Source organism: Acinonyx jubatus, chromosome A1 (assembly GCF_027475565.1).
Source record: "Acinonyx jubatus isolate Ajub_Pintada_27869175 chromosome A1, VMU_Ajub_asm_v1.0, whole genome shotgun sequence".
NCBI classification, from domain to species: domain Eukaryota; kingdom Metazoa; phylum Chordata; class Mammalia; order Carnivora; family Felidae; genus Acinonyx; species Acinonyx jubatus.
Window position 1 is genome coordinate 102320988 of NC_069380.1, and position 13603 is coordinate 102334590.

The 13603-nt window shown below is 37.7% G+C and overlaps 1 long non-coding RNA gene across 1 annotated transcript in view; it reads right to left on the reverse strand.

Annotated features, from left to right (window-relative positions):
- LOC128315021 (uncharacterized) overlaps positions 1 to 13603 on the reverse strand; it is a 187321-nt gene that overhangs the window by 155913 nt on the left and 17805 nt on the right. The gene's annotated exons all lie outside the window — the stretch shown is intronic.

Below are 13603 nucleotides of genomic sequence, written 5' to 3' on the forward strand. Positions count from 1 at the left end.
TAATTCGTAAAAGTGTGAGCCAATGCTAAGTTCAAGCAGAGTCAAGTTTAGGTACGCCAAACTGGATTATATTATAAAGTCTTACTAGTTTTCAAATTTTTTTAAGAAAGCAATCAAGAAGACTTTGGAACTCCTAAGAATTGTACCTACTGAAGCAAAGTAATGTATAACTTCAAACCATTTTGCTACACATAGAAATTTAAGGAGTTCATGAAACACTAGATATTATGAGCTACATTTTTTTTAATGTTTATTTCTTTATTCTGAGAGAGAGATAGCATGAGCGGGGAGGGGGAAGAGAGAGAAAGAGAGAGAGACCGACCCCCAAGCAGGCTCCACGCTGTCAGTACAGAGCCCAATGTGAAGCTCTATCTCACAAATCGTGAGATCGTCATATGAGCCAAAATTGAGTCGGACACTTAACCGAATGAGCCACCCAGGTGTTCCTGAACTACATTTTATCAGAAGAAAGTTCTGTTATGTCAGTTTATAAAAGCAGTGCTTGTTGATGACCCTCAAAGACATTTACAAGAATCTGATCATATAAACTTATTAGAGCAATATAATTTCCATTATTTTAAATTCTATAATAAAACTGATTAGCTTTAGTAGTATGGCTGTAACAAGCATTTTTCTCGTAGGTTGGCCAACCTTCAACTGCTGTGTTGCTGCAGGGACACAAATGAGCATGTCTGCATGTCATGATCGCATGGCTAAAAATGGAAACACACATGGACAAAGGGGCAATGCAAATGCTAACTTTCTAAATGATCCAAAAGTCATTCGGTAAATTGATTATTTGCAGTTTGGTATGGACACATCTTAAAGCATGGCTCTATAAACAGAAGTACATGTGTAAGCAATAATATATAAACAATATACTAAAGATACTGCCAGTGAAAACAGTATAAATGCATACAGTTGGAACACTGCCAGGCAGTTAGTACTCTATGATTTCTAAATCTATATACTCCCTTCTGAGAGTCTTCCCTTATTTTTTTATCCAGCCTGGATCCCATGTCAGTTTACCCTTTCTTACCTCTCTGTCTCTTGGCTGGACCCAACTAGCCAAATCTCAGCCCGGGTGAATCCTTCAACTACATTCTCTGCACTGACACCAGGATTGCTGGAAAAAATATCACATGATCTGATAGATTACCATGAGTACAATTTGATGGCCTTTGACATCCAATTGGGTCTCACTGCTACCAGATTTCCTTCAGTTTCCACACTCAACTCTCTTTCTTTCCTTGTACTGGCTTTTTCAAACAATCTCCATTCTCCTCAAATCCCTATGGCATCTCTTCCATCTCTACTGTAAGCACAAAGCTCTGCCTCTACTTTAGAGAAATTAGAAAGTATAGCAGTAGGGTGAAGGGAGGGTAAGAGGTGGACAGGACGGTCCCTCAGTTTTCTTTGTCCAATTTATAAAATCAGGTCTTCATTTACAGTCTCCTTTCATTCTCACCCACCCATTCCTTTGGAGGAAATCCTCCTGACTCATGTCCTAATGGTGAGAATAGAGATTAGACTTATTTATCAATGTGTTAACGAGAACTAACTTCTTGTTCTTTCACCCAGCTGTTATACTTTTAGAAAGGTATTCCAAGAAAAAAAAGGATCATACTATAATACAATTATTATGTTTTTTAGTAGCAAATATTAAAACCTTTCTGCATGTCCTTTAATACACAATTAGTTAAATATAAAGTAAAATATAGACTTAAATAGAGTTAAATAAAATACAAAGTGAGTTAAACATAGAGTAAAATATGCTCGCTTGTTTTGCAAGTGTAATTTGTTCCAGAAGCATGCTTATAATCCAAAGCACTTGTATACCAAAGTGAACTTCAAGAACCATTGGCTCAGTAGTGATCATGTGACATTTGCCATCACATATGACTCATATTGCAAGACACCAGTCATTTATCAAGTTAAAATGTATTAAAAATGTTTGCTTGTCTTGTGGAACACTCACAGAACAGGTTACTTGTAACCCAAAGTTTTATTGTATCTACTGTAGACTGAACGTTTGTGTCCACCCAAAATTTATTCATTGAGAAACCTCATCCCCATGGGGATGGTAAATGGAGATGAGGCCTTTGGGAGATGATTATGTCAAGAGGGTAGAGTCCTCATGGATGGTGTTGGAACGTTTAGGACAAGAGGCCAGAGAGAGCTCCCTTGTTTCTATTGCTATATAAGGAAACCGAGGAAACAACTGTCTATGAGCCAGGAAGTGGCCATTCACCAGATGGCCGGCAACTTGTCCTTGGACTTCCAGCCCCCAGAACTGCAAGAAATAAATTTCTATTCTTTAAGCCTGGGTAGTCTATGATATTTTTGTTATAGCAGCCCAAATGAACTAACACAATATCCTACAATGGAGTACAACGAGTATTGTGAAGATTATTAATATTATAAAGACTTTAAAAGTCTGACACTGCTCTTTGGTCTTAACAAAGAGAAGTCTGTCTGTGATACATCATTCAAAGGTGAAAAATCTTTTCATATACCAGTATTAACATTATAGTTCCATAGTTGCTGAAAATATAAACAACTTTCAAAGGCAGTTTTCCTGGGTTAAGGTTGGAAATTGAGGGGTACTTTATTTATTTATTTATTTATTTATTTATTTATTTATTTATTTATTTATTTATGAGAGAGTGAGAGAGTATGTGAGCAGGGGAAGGGCAGAGGGAGAGGGAGAGAGAGAGTCCCAAGCAGGCTCAGCACTGTCAGCATGGAGCCCAACGTGGGGCTCAATATCACCATCATGAGATCATGACCTCAGCTGAAATCAAGAGTCAGTTGTTCAACCTTCTAGCCACTCAGAGACACCCTGAGGGACACTTTAAGGTTCTAATTTCTACATGTTCGTATTTAAATTTTAAGAAGGCAGACTTACATTTATAACCGGAAAAAAAAATTGTTTTTTTCCCAATCGTAAAAGTCTATGGATAAAATTCTACTCCAGGGCTATGGTGGAATCCTTCGGCAACATTAGTTTATAAATTAGGCCATTTCTTTTCAAATTCACTGTTGGTTGCTTACTCTTTACCATTAACATCTAGACGTGCTCTAGTCTCTTTCATATTATCCTTCTCCCATATGCTACACCTAACAAGAACCCTTCATCTCACATCACCTTCACAGCCTGACATCTTGACTTAATTGTTTCTAGGTCCTCACTCTTTTATTTAACAGTTTACAGTGATGTGCTTCAGCTTCTAGCACACCACAGACTCCACTCCCACCAAAGTCAGCTAAGGCCTATTTGTGGACAAATCCAACAGATAATTTTCTGTTGTCTTATGTGAACTTCCTGTGGTGTTTGCCACTGTTAACTGTTTCCCTGAATTTCTTTTTTCTATTAAAGTCCACAACCCTACATTCTTTTGCTTTTTCTCTACCAGGAGAGCTGCTACTTATCATTAACTTTCAAGGATTACTTCCAGGTGCTTGCTCCTTGAATGAATTTTGTCTTCAACTCAACTACTTTTAGCCTTGAGGAGAGAAACATGGATGGAGATTATATTCTAGAATTAAAGAAAATCTGTGTTTGCATCGTGGCTCCCTCACATGTTTATTAGGGGACCCACAGAAAGCAGCTCATCCTTTTGGCTCTTGCTTTCTCTGTAAAAAAAAATGGGAAGTAGCTTTCTTGTAAGGTTGTTGTTAGCATTAAACACTCACAACTATGAACACCACATAATAAATATTTAATAGCTGGTAGCTGCTATTACTCTGATTTTATAATCTCTCCAGGGAAATTTCTACTCTCCAACTATGACATATAAATGAATAACCACCACCTCTTTTCCCTCCATCCCAAACTCTCTCCTAAATTTCTAATCCAAACTGATGACTCAACATTTCTACTAGATACCTCATGTCATAAAAATCAACACCCAAATATGATCTCCACTAGCTCTCTGCCACTCCTCTTAAAACTCTGTGTTTCTCTTTTGGAATGCATGGTGTCACCGCCACTCAGTTCAAAACTGAAACCTGACAGCCATTGTTGCTATTCCCCGTTTCGTCTCTTTACATAACTGGTCACTAAATCTTAGTCGTCCTTCCTCCGAAATATTTTCTGAGTTCACCCTCATAGGCCTTTGCACCATCTTAGTTTATGACATCATCAACCCTTACAAATGGTGATAGCAAGAGGCTATTGATCTTTCTACGTCCAGGTTCACATTTTTCTTTCTCCTGGCCCTTTCCATCATCTCCTCACAGACTGTAGCTAGTAACTGTCCTTATGTGCTTAACATCTTCCCACAACCCTCCTACATTTTGACCTCATCTGTTACCACTACTGTCATTCCAGCCTCCTCACGGCCAACCCCATCCATGCCTCATCCATACCAAACATGGTTACATTTCTCTAATGAGTTGTATAGCTCCAACCGGTAATGAACTACTTCCTCTCTTCAGTCTTCTCGCTGGACTTTTTCCTTGGCTGAACTGTATCTGCCCTTGAGATCTTACCTCCTGAGGAAAAATCCATTCCCAAATCTTAGCTAGTCTCCCCTCAACATCATTTGCTCCCATAGTAACATATACACCTCTACACAAGCACTTATTTCAGGAAATAAAATTTTGTTTTCATGCCCACTTTTTTCTCTGAACCAGTATTTCCCAATTCACATCTGTTTCTCCTCTGAAGCAATTTTTTTTAAACAAGTGTGAAATGAGATCAGCTAGGAAGCTTATTAATAATTATCTATATTCCTGAATCCTACTTCTGGCTTAATGTTGCAAAGGAATCACATCCTTTCTTACCCCACAAAACCAAGTAAGAGTAGCATAATAATTAAAAAATGGCATAACCACATTATAAGTTAACAAGGACAGAGAAATAATAGAGAGGAAAATGGAAGATGAGTTTATTTGAACCAATTTTTGGAAAATGGGAAGCAAATGGTGGGGTGATAACTATCTTAGCACAGAGGAAGAAACTAAAATTTTAGCACCAGGAAAAGGAGAACATGGACTATAAATGACCCAATTTTCCCTAAATACTGCTGAAAAGCTTAGCACTTTGAACTCAGTCTAATGACTGAGCTGAAAACAGAATATTTGAAAACCTACATTAAAAGTAGTTGAGGGGCACCTGGGTGGCTTAGTCAGTGAGGCATCTGACTTGATTTCAGCTCAGGTCATGATTTCATGGTCCACAGGCTGGAGCCCCATGAGATTATAGAATGTGAAAATGGGAAGCTTGAGATTCAGGCTGAGCATGTACCTTACAAAGAGGTTTTGGCATGTGGCTGAAAATAAGAATTAAATAAATGTGTACATATTATTTTACAGAGAGAATTCTGAGAAAATAGTAGGGTAGAAAATACCAGGAACCTGTCTCCCCACCTAGACAACAAGTGCACCGGCAGAATCTACCTAATGCAACTATTTTAGAACTCTGGAGTCCATAGATGCCTTGCAACTGTGAAGGCAAAGCTTAAGGGACAAACTGCAGTTAATTTCGGCCTCAGCTCAGGAGTGGTTACCTATCCACCACCAGTCCTGTGGCAGGCAACTTGGCCTGTGTTCACTCCGCTCCCCAAACCCTTGGGCTGAAGCAAGTTCTAGGAGATGTAAATTGGTGGCACCTCCCCCCACCCCTTCATTTTTCTTCTCCTCATCTTAGAAGCCAGATATTAATGACTAGGACATTGAAAAGCGATTGCATAAACTGGAAATCAAAAGATCACTGTGCATAGTCTGGGAAAGGCACAGTGTCAGAAAAAAAGAGAAGACCTGAAGTTTGCACCTCAGACGGATTCAAAACAAAGAGAAAAACAATCAACAAACAAATCATCAAGACCCAGGGAAGAATCTGATTATCAGAGATAACCACATGATTAGATGCAAATGTCCAGTTATTGACCAAAAGGCAAAATGAAAACAAACAAACAAAAGATATACAAAGAGATGGGAAAGTATGGCCCATTCAAAGGAAAAAAATAAACCAAAGGAAATCATCCATACCAGAGAGAGGACCTGCTGTAAGAAGACTTTATAATAACTACTATAAAGATCTTCAGAGAACTAAAGAAAGATGTGGGGAGAGCAAAGAAAATGATGAAGGAACAAAACTGAAGTATCAATAAAGAGTGAGAAAAAAGAAACAGGAAATTCTAGAACTACAAAATACAATAACTGAAATAAAAATTTTACTAAAGGGATTCAAAGGCCGATTTAAGCAGGCCGAAGAAAGAATCAGTGAATGTGAAGATAGGAGAATTAAAATTATTGAATCTGAGGAACAGAAAGGACAAGATTTAAGAAAAGTGAATAGAGCCTAAGGGACGTGTAGGATACTATCAAGGAGACCAACACAAGCACTGTGAGAGTCCCGGAAAGATGTGAGAGAAAGGGTCAGAGAAATTATTTAAAGAAATGATAACCAAAATTTTCCCAGGTTTGACGAAGACACAAATATAAATACCTTCCCCAAATTCAAGAGGTTCAACAAGTTTAATTTTCTTTTAAGCTATAATAAATGTCCTCAGAGAGTCAGAAGAAAATTGCATTAATAAAAAAGTAACAGCAAAAAAATACACAAAGAAAAGGGAGTCAGGTTCTCAACAGCAACACCAAAGCTAGATGATAGTTGAGCTGTGCTTTCAAAAGTTTGAGAGAAAATTCTTTTTGTCCTACGATTCTATGCCAACCTTTCAATCAAGTGTGAAGGTAGACTAAAGGTGCACTTAAACATACAAGGAATTCTTTGTCAGGACATTGCTGAAAAATATACTTCAGTAAAATAGGTATACACACCAAGAAAGAGAAAAATCTCCCTCTTCAAAGCAAGAGCTTGATTGGCTCAGCTTGAGTCAGGAACACTCTACTCCCATCACCTACAAAAAATGGAGGCAGGGTCATGCATGGCACAGAATTTAGCGCAGAATCCATCACATGGATTTTGGGACTGAGCGTATAAAAGAAAAAGCAGTTCTTTGTGGTCTCATCAGTCATGGCCACATCATTTTTAAGCAAAGAATCTGAATCCCAAAATGGCAATTACCTTGCTCAAGGTGATACAATTTGATAGTGGTGAAACCAGGCCTGGAACTCAGATTCTTTAATTTCTTAATTCGGTCTTTGTTCACATTGCTAGTATTGGAACAAGAAACTCCGCCATGGTGGAATTTGCAGCTACCGGTTAACACTAGCCTCACCTGCTGCTAGGTGAGATACCAAGGAACTAAAAGAGTACAAATTCAGATACAACTAACATTTGCAGGGCTCCGTAGTTTGACTCTTTCACATACATTTCACCTATAAGCTGATTATACCTTGGGTGACATCCAGGACCATATCAGGTATACACAAGAGATGATGTCATTAAAACTTCATGTTTACGGTGCTTACTTTACCATTAGAAGAATATAAAAGGAAAAACCACCAAGGACCAGAACAGTTTCACTGAGCTCCAGAGAGTAAGTCAAAATCTGATCTAAGTTGTGAAGTGTGGGTAAGTTTAGTGTAGCGATAGAGGAGAGTGAGGGCATTTGAGGCAAGGAAATGTTCTTGAGCAACAGGACAAAGATGGGGATGAGTGTATTTTGGGGCTGGGGTGGGCGGAAATTTCGTGAATTATAATTGGATGAAGCAGAGAGATTCTGTTGTCAATTTCTGGCTTAAGAGGAATAATTTAAAGTTATAAAATGGGTTACACGCACACTTTAGAATTCTTGGTGTTTAGCTAAATCATACTGCATTCAAGTCAGGGTGATACATGGTTTTGCCAGCTCCTTGCGGTTTTTCTACAGTTTTGAACAGAAGAAAAGGTCAAAGTTTTCTAAAAGCTCCAAGATGTTATTGGAAACATACGGCAACATAAATGGCTGGAGCTACAAAGCATGTTGCCCTTTTCAACCTATTTATGGGTTAAAAATAGCAGAATCTGATTTTCAGACGAAGCAATAATCTTTACCATGAAAGTAAGGAGGAGTAAGCATATCCTTATATGCCAGCTGTGTAAATTATTTCTGTTAAGATAGACCTTCAGTCTTGGACAAGAGGGGAAAAAATCGATATTAATCCACTCATACTTGTAATGGAAGGATGTGGTCATATAAAGTAATACTGGCTAGTGCAGGACCACAGTCTGAATTTGAAGACAGATGCTATATGTTTGCTATGGAAACAATAGACCGTAACATTGTATTTGATATGGAAAAATCAATCACAGTGTTACCAGCTAGAAACTGCTCCGCTTCGAGGCAAGAATACAAAGGACTCCAAGCCGTTGTTAAACAGAAGAGGTTTCACGATTATTTAATCACCAGAGAGGCCAAACCAATTAAAATATCATCTGTCAATACTTTTTTTCTAGGATTTGATTTCAGGAATAATAAATGTTTTCTCAACATCATTGTCTTGACCTAAATGATGACATGGAGAAATAAATAAAAACCATCAGGATCAGGTTCACATTTTCCAGCAGGAAGTGGTTTCAGATTTTATTTGGAAATAGAAAAGGCCAGTGTTCCCTAAGGCATTTTTTCTGGAATCTATCAGGTAAAACTCAGGCTTTACAAAGGTCTGGCAGTGTGAATCTGAATCATCAAATAACAACCAGAATGCACACAGCCTTCAGGCTTCGGGGATCTGGTATGAATTCATCTCCGGCTGTGACCACACACATGTGGTGAAATGGTACTCTACTGGCAGGATTCAGACATTTAATTCCCAATTGCTCATGCAGAAGCAATTGCGTAGTTTCAGTGTGACTGGAAAATAGGTGGCTTAAGCAGGGAGAGGTGGGAGCTGGGAAGATAGATTGAGGCAGGGAATATCTTTCTGAGGAGTCTAACCTTAAAATCTAAGCAGGTTGGGGCGCCTGGGTGGCGCAGTCGGTTAAGCGTCCAACTTCAGCCAGGTCACGATCTCGCGGTCCGTGAGTTCGAGCCCCACGTCGGGCTCTGGGCTGATGGCTCAGAGCCTGGAGCCTGTTTCCGATTCTGTGTCTTCCTCTCTCTCTGCCCCTCCCCCGTTCGTGCTCTGTCTCTCTCTGTCCCAAAAATAAATAAAAATGTTGAAAAAAAAATGAAAAAAAAAAATCTAAGGAGGGTAAATAGATCCTCCCAAGACTTTCAAGTAAGGAAATTATACAATCAAATCTATGTTTTAGAAAAAAAGCCGTGGTGGCAGTATGGATGATAAATTATAGTGGGAAGGTTCTGGATACAGGAACCATGTTGGAGACTATAAAAATTTCTACAGAATTTGACTTTAAGTAAGAGCAGTAAGTAAGAGAGGAAAAGGCCAAGTTGAGGGTATGGAAAAGAATAGATTAGAATGTCAGAGAGGAAGGAATTGAAAATGATGTTGAAGTTTTTTTTTTCTGTGGGAGCCTGGTTAGATATTGAGATCTTTAAGAGATTTGGGAGAGACACAATGCATTTCAAGGCTAATACACTTTCGGGCTAATTCATTCTCTCTGTCCCTCTCATTCTCTTGATTCCGATTTTCCTCTTAACTTGAACATGGCTGAGAAGTGTACTGTGCTCCACAAAACACTTCCAGCTCTGCAGAAAATAAGAGAATTGTCCAGGTCTAGAACTACCGCCTGATCCTCTCCTATACCAAAGATATATAAACCTTAAACCTTATATTTGAAATGAGAGTTCGCTCTAAATTCAATACTATTTGTCAGTCTCTTTCATATAATGTCTTCTCTTCAAACTTTTCACAAGACGCATTTCAAACATTTCCTACCATGGAATATAAGAAATTTCTGTGAGCACTTTAATGCTTTATCTTCTAAAACCTAATACACCTTATAAATAGAGTTTGCAAAAATTAATTGGGCCATCTTTAATCCCCCCAAATCCATCTACAGTTACACTAAAACATATCACAGAGTAATTAATTACAGTGCATTGCCCATGCAGAGTTCCATGTCTTACACACAATAAGATGTAGATAGTCAATAAAAAGTATTGAAGGAAAAGTGAAATATTTTTATACAGTTGCATAATCTTAAGCAAGTTACTTCACACCTCTTGCCTAAACTTCCTGGTCTACAGACAAGTAACAATATCGTCTATCTCAGTGGTAATTACAAGGTTACATGAGATAACACATTTCAACTGTTTAACATAGCACATGTCATGTAGCAAATTCTTAATAAATAGTGAATTTTACTATCCCCCAAAATAATGCTTCCAATAGAAAGGCAATGTGAGACACACAGGTAATTTTAAATTTTCTAGTAGCTACATTGAAAAAAAATTCAATCATGTAAGACTATTTTAATAATATACTTCAGGGGCGCCTGGGTGGCTGAGTCGGTTAAGCGTCCGACTTCAGCCAGGTCACGATCTCGCGGTCCGGGAGTTCGAGCCCCACGTCGGGCTCTGGGCTGATGGCTCAGAGCCTGGAGCCTGTTTCTGATTCTGTGTCTCCCTCTCTCTCTGCCCCTCCCCCATTCATGCTCTGTCTCTCTCTGTCCCAAAAATAAATAAACGTTGAAAAAAAATTAAAAAAAATATATACTTCACCCAATATATCAAATAAATTATAAAAACATATAATATAAAAAGTGATTGAGATATTTTATATTCTATTTTTCATAATACATCTATAAAATCCAGTGTGCATTTCACACTTACAGTGTATCTCAATTCAGACTGAGCACATTTCTTTTTTTTTCTTTTTTTTTTAATTTTTGTTAATGTTTGTTTATTTCTGAGAGAGAGAGAGAAAGAGAGAGCATGAGCAGGGGAGGGGAGAGGAGGGGCAGAGAGAGGGAGACAGAGAATCTGAAGCAGTCTCTAGTCTCTGAGCTGTCACACAGAGCCCGACGTGGGGCTCAAACTCACAAACCATGAGATCCTGACCTGAGCTGAAGTCAAGTGTTTAACTGACTGAGCCACCTAGGCACCCCTAGATTGAGCACATTTCAAGTCTTCAATTACTACAGGTGGTTAATGGCCATTGATTTAGATGCTCATTAACTATGGATGCCAGTGATATGTAAGTGGCTGAATAACATCTTTACAAATGGGTTCAAAACCTCAAAAAAATGAGAAAAAGGGGGGAAAAAAACCTCTAGGGAATGGATCAGGATAGAGTACTGAAGATCGTACTATTTTATTATTAATTGGCCTTTAATAAATACTGTATTTCAAGTAAGCTAACAGTGAGATAAAACTATTTGAATTTAGAAAAAATGATCATCACCTCTTTTTAAAAAGTATGGGAAGTCTGCCCTTGCTTTAGATAAAAGCCTATTTTGAAACTGGTAAACTCACAGAGAATTCTACAGTAAGTGTGATTCTCACAGAGGCAAAAAGACCCACACAGTGTTTAAAACGTTCTTAAAATATTTTAAAGAATGTTTCCATTCTCACTGTGCTAAAAGCACAAAAGCTCTCCTGGGGCCCACCCTAGGCTTGCCAGCTCAATGTACCATATTTGGCAGTTAAAAAAAAAAAAAAAAAGTAGAGAAAATACCTCCACCTTCTCCTCTTTCTTACATGAGCTGATTTCACAAGATCTTTACATGCTTTATTTACTATTCATTTTCATCCTTGCGAAAGAAACTTGAAATATTTATTCACAAGGTATTATTCTTTTAAAATGTTTCCTAAGCCAAGGTCTTGGTAAATGGCAGAAAAAGGTGTCTGCAACAGTCAGCGTAAGTATTATCTCTGAAATTGCATTTTAAAATATTTTAATAATTAAAAGAGTTTTCTGCAAAACCAGGCAAAGAACTAAGAGCATAAAAAGGCTCAAAGATCCAGGGTAAGTAAGCCTGTCAGACTGCATGTGTGCGCATGTGCTTAATTCTTACGTAAAGCCCAACAACATTAATCATGTCTGTAAAATGATAACCAAAACGACAGCTCTCGCTCTGCAGTCAGCTGTACAAGGAAGCATTTTCTAGCCATAACCCACCACTCTGAGCAAACAACTGACGGGCAGCAGTCCTTTTGTCAGATTCTGACAAGTGAATCAATAAAAAGACACAGCAAAAGTTCAATCAGAACAGACACCACTAATACGGCCGGCCTTGTGGGACCCACATAAGCGTGGAACTGCTTTTCCATGTTAATTTCTCTTCACTACCCCTTGGGGTTATCACCTTCTCTGGCCCCTGTTAATTAAAAACTGCCTCCTTCTAAAGTTCCTTGGCAGGCATTTCCCTCATGTCAGCCTATTCTGCTGACTGCTAAAAGAAATGGGGGAAGGAGTGCTCCAAAGCACAGAACACCAGCGTGCCAAACCTCTGCTCTGGTCCTTCCACAAGAAGGTATATAATCAAATCCTTTGACTGAACGGAATTTCTTATAATTGTTAACTAACAAAAAACACATATGAAAATTAACACACCACACACAAATTAAAAATAACACTGTATCAAACAGTGAACTAAGTAGCTGGATAGGCAAATTAATAATACATCAGGAGACAATCAGGTTATCATTGTTTGGATTAGCCTTGTTTTGAACTGGTTGATTTAAACATTTCAATTGTATACACATTTCTATTTGATTCCACTTAGCACTCGGTTCTTGCATTCTTTCTTTTCCTAGAAGAGAGACAAATTTATCTCTATCTGTTTACTAATCTTCAATAATACCAGGATTGACCCTAACAATTTTTGTGTTATTTTGTGTCTGTGCCAAAACCTCTAAGAAAAAAATGTTTACATTTTAAAAATGGTAGCAAGGTCCTTTCAGCCATGTTAATGACAAACATAAATTACCTATGTGACTAGGCAGTCATATTATTCCAAATTGGTTTGATTAAACATGCTTTCATTAATTTTACACACACACAAAATATGGGCAATACATTCAAACAATACAGAAGCACATATAGTAAAAAGCGAAAATCTTTTGATTTACCAAGACATGCCCAATCACATTCCCATCATTAACTATTAGTATAATTTAGATTTTCCCATGCATTTACAAACACACATACAAATATGTGATATCGCCTTGTTACTTATACAATACAGTCATAATGTATACCTTTTCTCTACTTGCATTTTGACCTAATGATGTGTCCTGGAGCTGTTTCCATGTCAATTGATCTTTCTCTGTTAAGCTGCTAAACAGTATTTCACAATATGTATTCACTAAAATCCAAAACCATTCATGTAATGGATGTACAAGTTTCCTTTTATTTTTCATTTTAGAAAAAACATATGTTAATAAAATATTTATATATGTCTTTTTAGGTAAAATGCCAGGTAATTTTTACAAAAGTAGAAGTGCTGGGCAAAAATGTTCATATTTTAAAATTTGATGAATACTGCAAATTGTTCTCCAGAAAGACTTCAGCCACTCCACTTCCACTAACAGTGTATAAGGTCATCAGTTTCACTATACCTTCACTGGCACTGGATATTACCATTTGTTTTAATATTCTACTGGTTGTGATTTATAGGACTTTACTTAGGATCTATACTCTCACTTTTAAAAAGAATACACACACACACACACACACACACACACATATATACACACACACATATATATACACACACACATATATACACACACACACATATATATACACACACATATATACACACACACACATATATATATACACACATATATGTATATATATT